Genomic DNA, 9,796 nt, shown 5'->3' on the forward strand with positions numbered 1-9,796 from the left:
CCTTCAGCTAAGGTGTCCTTGGCTTACAAAACGTTGAAGACCCCTCAGGATTCAACAGTAAAAGCCGTTTCATGGTTCTTGCGTTCAGCGCGGTGCGGAAGGCGATATAACGCAAACACGGCCTGTGCATGGAGGGTCTGATCGCCGAGCCGCACACCTCTGAGATTTTGTAACATTGCGGATCGGTCGCATAGACCGCGTTGCAATGACTGGCTACAGGAGAGAAGAAGTCCGTTCTTTGAGCCGCTTTGATCACAATCAGTATGAAAGACCAGACGGTTCGCGGCGACCGTGAGCGCCGTCCGCAGCGCCCCGATATAAGGGTTGCCCGATGACCCGGAGAAAGTAAAACGCCACTTCAGGCATGATCGTATTATAAATCACGTTATCAGCAGTAAATGGTTGTTGAATGATTTGAATGTGCCGTGGTGCTTGACATATTTTTTCCAATTCTCTTTTTCGCTTTGAAGATTTGACTTTTGTTCGATGTTTTTGCATACTAATTTTTTTCGACCCTTTTTTTTAAATTTTGAACCCTGGTTCCCAACCATTTTGACATCTGACATCTTCAAATTAATCTTGTGGGCGCCTGGGTAGCTCACCTGGTAGAGCAGGCACTCACATACAGAGGTTTACTCCTTTTACATTACATTACATGTCATTTAGCTGACGCTTTTATCCAAAGCAACATACAATTGCTATATATGTCAGAGGCCACACTCCTCTGGAGCAACTAGGGGTTAAGTGTCTTGCTCAGGGACACAACGGTTGATGTATCGCAGTGGGAATCGAACTTGGATCTCCCACACCAAAGGTATGTGTCATATCCACTGCGCCATCGCCACCCTCACTACTCCTTGACACAGCGGCCGCGGGTTCGACTCCAACCTGTGGCCCTTTGCTGCGTGTCATTCCCCCTCTCTCTCCCCCTTTCATGTGTTCAGCTGTCCCATAAATAAAGGCCTAAAATGCCCCCCAAAAAAAACTTGACATATTTTTTAGATGTCTGTGAAAAAGACCCCTCTAAACTTCTCAAACAGCTTTATTTAAATAACTATTGGAGGCCCAAAGAGGTAAAATGATCCAATATTTCACACAAAATGATTTGAGGAAATAAAAAAAAAAAAATGGAATAAAAAGTTGTGTATTAACTTAGTTTCTTCTCCTTCTCTCTCCCATTAATCATCTCAGGACCCCTCAGACTTATCTGGTGACCCTTCGAAGGGGCCCGGCCCCTAGGTTTGGAACCTCTGGACTAACGTAACCGTTTATAAAGTAGTTAACGTAGCTCCGCCTGGAGCAGCGACAGCAGTAACATGCTGCTCTAATATTGATGCTTCAGTGTTAATATTTAATAATGTCACACAGAGTTAGATATCAGTCACAGGAGACATCTTATTGCACAAGTAATTTAACTTCAATACTTCAAGTATATTTGCTGATAATACTATACAGTAAAGGATCTGAATACTTCCCCAATTAAAAATCAATTTCATTTCTTTCTTTGTCTGATATTGAATCTGCTGCCTCTCTGGCTGTATACATCATGTGCTACAAAAGAGCTCGTATTCATGCACCATATGGGAATACTTTCTAATAGATCTATTTTTAGTCCTTTATTTCCCTTGAAGCTAAACAGCTGCACTTATTATGTACAATACAATACAAATCCAATAGACCCGCATGCACTGTGCAATTAGAGACCATAACGATTATGTAATTCTATTATTCAGCAAACGTAGCCAAGAGTTAACCTTTAGCCATTTTAAAGAGTGGTCACTAGAGCAACAGAGTTGTCACGGTCACACATGTTACAGATGCTACGCTGACATGCACCCGCATAAAAGGTCCCATATTGTAAAAAAGTGAAATTTCTACGTCTTATAAAAGCAGGTTGAGGGGCTTTATAAATACTGTGAAAGTATCAAAACGCTCAATCCACAGAGAAATGCACACGGCCCGTATTCAGAAACTGTGCCTTTAAACGAGCCGTCAGGACTTCCGTACGGTTGTGATGTCATTACTATACTCCCCGGCTGCTGTGACGGTGCAGAGGATGGATGACAAGTCTTTTATTGGATAGCTCCTTGCTGCTAGCTCAAACTGGAAGTTGTTCTGTTGTTCTTCGTGAAGATGTCTCAAAGCTCTTATTCCTGCCATGAGGAGCGAGGATGGGGGAGCGATCTCTGAGGAGCTACAACCGAGGGCATACGAGAGCAGCCTTCCCGGAAGCCGTGCTTGCTAACACCGCCCATACAGCCTGTTATTATGAACCATTTGTACAAAAAGCTAGGTAAAAGTAAAGCACTGTAATTTGTGTTTCAGCTGTATGCATCACAATGACTGCTGCTGTATAAGAACGCTCTGGACCGCGTAGGGAGGAAGTCAAGGTGGATGGGTGGGTCAGAACAAAATGCTTTCAAGCCATGGAGCGGAGTTCGCTTCCCGGGGAAAACAAAAGACTTTCACCCAGGAAATGAGTGTCCCTTGGGAGTGCTTTTTGTCACCTAAACTTAACTGTAATGGCACCGGCAGCTCGTGGTGCTCTGTACCTGGCTCACAGTCACCTTTTATTGGGTAAACCCAACTCCCAACTGCCACGGATTTGGTGCCATCTCACGGAACTTCTGTAAGATATCATCCATATTGGTGTGCATACATTTTCATCCAATATCGTACAAACACGTTCATGCAAATGCGTTGCCCATACAGCTGACGAATTCACGTGACGCTTCAGAGAAAAGGACGTTCATCCCGCTAAAACTCATCGTTTCCTCTCTCCTTGCATGATTCATTCGTCTCTTTCCCATGTGAAAGCAAGTGAAGGGAACGTGGATGCAATTTATGGACCTGAGATGTAACCAGAGACTCCAAAAGCGCAGATGCAGAAGACCCAGAAACGCTGACCAATCAGAGCAGACTGTACTTTTCAGGAGGGGCTTAAAGAGACAGCCGCTAAATCGGAGCGTTTCCCACTGATACTCACAGGTATATTCAGACAGACAGTATGAGGATTGGAAAATAAAGTGTTTCTTTAACATTAAAGCATGTAAGCATGTTCTAGTAGAAAGCCAAAATACAAGTATGAACCTAAGAAGGAGCATGACATGGGACCTTTAAAATGAGCGAAGTTGGAGCCAGTTTGATCTATTTTAATTGTGGATAGTTTGTCCCAGAGGATCACTGAAATCAAACCAGCCAGCATGTGCAGCAATTTCCGGCCTGACGTTGCCCTCTTGTGGCTCCTTTATTGTAATGTTTAATAATTTGCCTCAGGCCTCCCATCCCTGTGCCTGCTCTGTAATTACACTTCCTTGAACACTTAATTGGCCAAACATTTCGCCGGCGAGCAGGACATTTGCACAGAATTTAATGTTAACTCAACCGTGAAAATGTGCCAAAACAGGCCATGGTAAGCAGCAAGAGGTGATGAGAGTGTCAGTTCGTGCAGCAGAACATGAGTTTGAGTTTTGTTAATTAAAAAAAAATAAATAAATAAACGGAAATGAAAAAATTCCAATCAGGCTTTAGTATGCACTCTCTCTGTCTGGAAGGAAGCTTGAGCTGATGGATGCAGGTGTTAACAATAGATTGAGCCTCTCTGCATATTCAGTCCCAACAAACAGGGGAGTGATGCAGAATAACAAAACATAAATGTTTATTTACAGATTGCCTTTTGCAGCTTTTATATTGTAAGCAAAACAAAACACCTTAAAACAAATAGCTTTTGTTATTTGCTTGTTGGTTTTCACATTCTTAAAATGTATTTTTAGCATTAACAAGCAGTATAGAAGCACTTAAATAGTTTAATACAACCTGTAATGTTAGCAGAAACGTGTTTATTCATGTAGGCTATTCATCAACTACTATAACTCCCCGTACATTTATAGACACTTGGAATGTCCATATATAGCTGCTTATTAATGCATTATAGTGTGTTATATGCTTTTTATTAAGTGTTTATAGACTGCTCATGAATGATAAATTCAATTGTTTTTCATAGAGGGTTTATACTGTGTGTATATATATATATATATATTATGACTGTGAAACAGGATGCGGAAGATCTCCGTGTGTACTGTAGATGTTTCCACAACAGATGAAGCAGTTTGTTAATTAAACTATACATCAACTATTAGCCCGAGGTGTTAAATGTCTGATTCTTTCCACATATTTACATAATTAAGCACCAGTTATGCAAACACATCCTTTACATAAACCAAAGAACACACCTGCGTTATCAGCCGAGGAGTCCCTCAGCCCTGCCTGTCTGTGATAACTTGAGCATGATAAACAGTGACGAGAGGATGTATACTCTGATGTGATGGAATCACATTTGCAAATGATGCAGAAATGCTCCGGGGGTAAAACTGGAGTCGTGTTTGTACAGCGGTTAATGAAGAGGACGGCTAAAGGCCTGCCCATGATACAGGAATCCCAAATACTGCACAGCACTAACGAGATAAAAGTGTAATTATAGAGGTGAACAGTAGGCATGCTTGTGAGGGTAAGTTATTACGACTCACTATTCGATACGCAAGATTTAAAGTTCACCATACGATTGTTTTACCAGAATGAGCTGCAGGCAAATGCACGGGCGTCAGTTTGGTTTGAAATGTGCTGGGGACAGAGATGCATTCGGAAGTGCATTTTCAGAAGTGCTGGGTACAGTGACATTTCATGGTTTGAAAGACGCTGTCCTGTAGCTTACTAATGTAAATGAATAAAATTGTATACAAAAATGTGATGATATCCGACACGTTTTATGAAGAACAAAGCTTTGACAAAGTAACAAGTTCCATTTGGCAAACACGTGCCACCCACCCTTTCCCAACCTAGAACGTATCCCAATGTTACAGTTGTTGCAGGGCTGTGAACAGAGAAGTGTGCAGCCAGTGCAGCAGCAGAGCGGCTGTGTCTGTGCCTGCCCTGTGGGGACAGAGATTTTTGTGGATTATAGAGATTTTTGTGGATTTGTTGGGATCTGTCGCTCAAGAATTATATGTGTTATGATTTTTTTATTTTAAATTGAGCTCAAGGTTTTCAAATCTTAGGTACGCGTACCCACCGCCCCCACCGAAATCAACACCTATGGGCAAATGACTGAAACATATTCCTTTATTTATATAAAATGTGCCAAACAGATGTGTCCTCTTATCAAAAGCGACACTGAAATTTTATCTTAAAACACATTAAATTTTTTTTAAATCCCACATCAAAATAATTAATAATTAATAACTAGGCCGTTTAAAAATTGAATTTCGATTCATTCTTTTATCTCCACCGGCTGTAATCTTCACACATTCACATCCATTTCTTAACGATTCACGATGCATCGTTACATGCCTATAAGTTATAACAAGCTGGGAGCCCAAACATAACAAATGTTTAAACAAGAGAAAATGTCAGGAGGGCTTCAGGCTTTATAAACCTACTTTATAGACCTACTCTATCTGTAAAGTGTCTCAAGATAACTCTTGTTATGATTTGATACTATAAATAAAATTGAATTGAATTGAATTGAATTAAATCACCCTCATCTTAGAAGTCAATTTCTCTGTGCTTTTAAGACTCTACAGCCATGCCTTGCTTTGAGCTAACTGAGCTAACTGAGCTAACTGAGCTGTCACGTTTTCAGGAGGTTACTGTACAGGTTTGGACCCAAATGCAGAGGGGGGTGTTGGGGTGAGTGGGAGGTAAAAGGGTCAGTTTCAATGAAATAATGACCAAAAATTCACTTACAATCCAAGGAAGCAGGCGAATATCCAAAAATCATAGGAAACCCAGAATACAAGAAAACAGAGCACTATAGGGACAGACAGAACTTGAAACAAAGTAAGATGACAAACTTACAGCGACACAGGGAGCACACAGACTAAATACACAAGGCAACGAGGGATGTAACGAGAGACAGGTGACATGAGGGCAGCTGAACAGGTGAAACACATCAGGGACTAATCAGACTCAACAGGAAACAAAGCTAGACAGACACGTGAAACCAAAAACTACAAAATAATACAAAAAGTAGCGCTTGCAAACATACATACATTTATATTAAAGCGTAACTCTCGCCAAAATGCAACCTAGGGTCTTTTTGTGAATGTACCCGAGTCAAACTTTAGTTTAGTAGCATATTTAGGACGGAAGCGCCACTTTTAGGATTTACCGTATTCTCATTTTTCGGTCAAATGGCCTTTTGAATGGGAGTGCTAGGGGCACTTTTATGCTAGCCTCAAAATAGCTATTTTTAAACACTAAGAAGGCTCCACACAACATGAGACTTTGCTCCAAGTATCACCAGGGGCTCTACACCTTAACGAAAGCATGGACAACATTGTTTGTGTACCCAGAGTTCACTAAAAAGAAAGGTTTTGAACAACTCAACGTAGCTCTTGTAGTTTCCGGCCGCTACCACCTCGGCAGTCAAAACGAGTCGATATACGAATGCGAATGAACGGCCTCCATATGAGGCTCCTTTTTCAACTACGAGGTCAATATTGTTTTTCAATAACAACAAAACAAGAAATAATCCGTGCATTTATATGGAACTAAGCTTTAAGAGCTTTCCATCTTTACTCTCCTCCCTGTTACGTTGCATTCAGAAAATGAATTGTTTTTGACTGATAAAATGGCTGAGGCCGGAAACTACAAGAGAGAAATAGGCCGTGCAGTTGCTGAATCTGTCTTCATTTCAGATCGACAAAGGTCAGTTTAAAAGATTTTTCGTCAGATTTTGAGAGGCTCATCCGCTCGCCATTTCCGGGTGAGTCTCGACTGCCCTGTCTCCGACTGAGCATGTCAGGTCGGCCAAAATGAAGGTCGACGGCTCCTCCGACGGACGACGGCACGGAAACACACCGAACAGACTCGAGTCACGGACCTCGCCAGACTGTCCGACGGCCGATTATCGGACTGGTGTGTCAGGGTCCTTAGAGGGATGAGACGTCCTTTCCTCTGAAGCATCACATGAATTTGTCAGCTGTATGGGCGGAGTTAGCAACTCCTTCAGCTGAACGGCTTCCGGGAAGGCTGCTCTCGTGTTTCCTCGGCTATAGCTCCTCGATGATTGCTACTCGATGATCGCTACTCGGTCTTCGGGGCAGAAATAAGAGCATTGAGACGGCCTTCACCGAGGAGGGACAGAACTACTTCTGGTTCAGCCGAGGACCGAGGAGTCGAGGAGCTATCAAATAAGGGACATGAGATGCAGCCTATATAGTGAATGAAATTAACCGCGGAAAATTCAAACACCACTACAAAATGGCGAACACACTATATAGTGCACTATTTCTGTGATAGGGAACGGTTTCGCACACAGCTTCAGAATAGATCTATGAAAACAAAACAGAGACCACGAAAGAGAAGAACACAGGAAAAAGATAACCATGGACAAGGAACGAGAATACAGAGACAGAAAGAAGCAAATAATACTGGAAATAGCTAAACTGAAAACCACAAACATGACAATGACAATGCCTGCATGTTGATGTTTAGCAGGTGTAATACTTACCATCTTACTTTAGCATGTTTGCTTGCTAACATGTGCACTAAACACAGAGTACAGCTCTTGTTGATGGGGATATTACCTGCTTTGCAGGTATTTGGTCATAAACCTACGGAAGCCCTAAACGGTCATAAATTTAAGCATTGTTTAAATGCCTTTATCTCAAGATCACAAGTTGTATCCTGAGAAAACAAGCTTTGTTATTTGGAGATAATTAACTCGTTATCATGAGAAAACAAAAGAGTATTTCCTCTTATTACTTATAATATGTATCTGATCACTGATATTTATGTAAAATGCACTCAAACTGCCCAGATCGAGCTGATGGGGAATATTTGGAATATATTTAAAATAAAAGTTTAAATTGTATTAAATAACTGAATGATATAGTTATTAAGATCGATGAGCTCATTTTCTCGGGATAACGGCATTTAAAAAACATTTGCATCCGTGACAGTTTAGGGCTTCCGTAGAAAACCAAAGAATGGGGCAAACGGAAATGTTGAAATCATAGTGGCGATAGAGGAAAAGTTATGGAACCTCCAAAGTTAGTAGGAATCACCAGCTCAGAACCATACATTAATGCATTAAGTAGATGTTGAGATATTTCATTGAATAAGTGAAAGAGGATCACCACAATCAGAAGGATTCATCCTGTGGGGAAATGTTAATATCTGCAGCAATTCCATAGCAATCCATCAATTAGTTGTCAAGATATTTCACTCTGAAACTCACGGTGGCGACAAAACTGGTGGACTGATCGACTGACTGACATCGCCGTCCCTAAAGCCACCATATAAATGTCTTCATTGCTCAGAGAAGCAACTGTTTTCAGTTCTGTGATGAAAATCCAATTGGTTCTTTAATTTTTTATTCATCTTAAGAAGTAGGAACATTTTCTCAAGCATACATAAACACCCCAAAAAAATCTCAATCAACCAAATTTGAAGATAGAAGATTTTCACTGGACAATGTGGTAATAACTGCAGGCAAGATACAAATTAGGGAAGGACAAGAAAACCAGAGGAGTAAAAGAGCAGAGAGAGAGGAAACCAGAGGAAAACAGGGAGGCATAGTTGATGACAAATGCCGAATAAATGCCAAATTCATGACCACACATGCTGGGAGCTTAAGGTCAATGACGTGTTATGTGTGTGTGTGTATGTGTGTGTGTGTGTGTGTGTTTTGCAGGGATGTCATAATCCATCAGCTTCTATGCCTGATGGTGGCATGACACAACTTAGTGGAGCGGTTTGGGCTCAGTGCTGAGTCTCGTGAGTGAGTGGTCGCCATCTGAAAGGGCGCCGTGCAGCAAACCTCAAAGTCTCCCTGAGGACTACAGTATGTCAGTCTGACAGAAAGACACTAAAAAAAGAAAAAGAAGAGCTAAGGGAGAGGGCAGAGATGGGAGAAAAAAACATGATGGAAGGAATTCATAAATGGAGAGACAAAATACAAGAACTAAAACTGGATTTTTTTTTTAATCTCAGTCAGACGTAAGCCTGGAAGGAGATCATGCTTTCATTTGTGTGTGTGTGTGTGTGTGTGCGTGCGTGTGTGTTTGTAGGCGTGCGTGTTTGTGTATCTGTCTGCAGCTAAACTCATAATACTGGACCCTTCACTGGTTGAAACAGACAGGATTTTGCTCTTTTTAAAGGAAAGAAAAGTGGCAGCAGTGTCGCAGGAAGTGATTTTCAATAACCATAACAGCACAAATAATTTACATGAAATCTCTAATTGAATAGACAGTATTTACTCAAATACTCATCAAAAGTGGGAGATAACTGAGCTACATAAACTGATTAAGTGACACACAGTTGTAGTTTGCATGATGCCCTGTTCATGGAATTAGAGTTGCAACAAATAACTAGTGCAATGATATTTGTTCAAACCCTATGAGGCTTAACGTGCTGGTTTACCTCTGAATGATATTCTGAAATTGAACTTTTATGTCACAAATGCTTCAAAGTAGATACTTGATTATGTGAGAAAATTATAATAAAACAATTTAAATATTTGCTGACAGTTTGGTTTGATTACTCCGGTATTGTCAGTATAAAAATTGAAAAGTGTTACTCTACCAGGAATGAAGCAAAGCTTGATAGCCCCTCCCTCCTCTTCATGTTTTCTCAAACACAGCGAGCTCCACTCTGTCCACGCATTTCCATGTTCCCTCTCCTTTAGATCTACAGTTTGCAGATAGGTGTAACCAACATGGTGGTGAAGTGCCGGAGCCAACAAACACATGCTGTTTTTAGATCAGAGCTCAAACTGGTTTCACATGTCAGAAAG

This window comes from Sander lucioperca, chromosome 14 (assembly GCF_008315115.2).
Source record: "Sander lucioperca isolate FBNREF2018 chromosome 14, SLUC_FBN_1.2, whole genome shotgun sequence".
NCBI lineage: Eukaryota > Metazoa > Chordata > Actinopteri > Perciformes > Percidae > Sander > Sander lucioperca.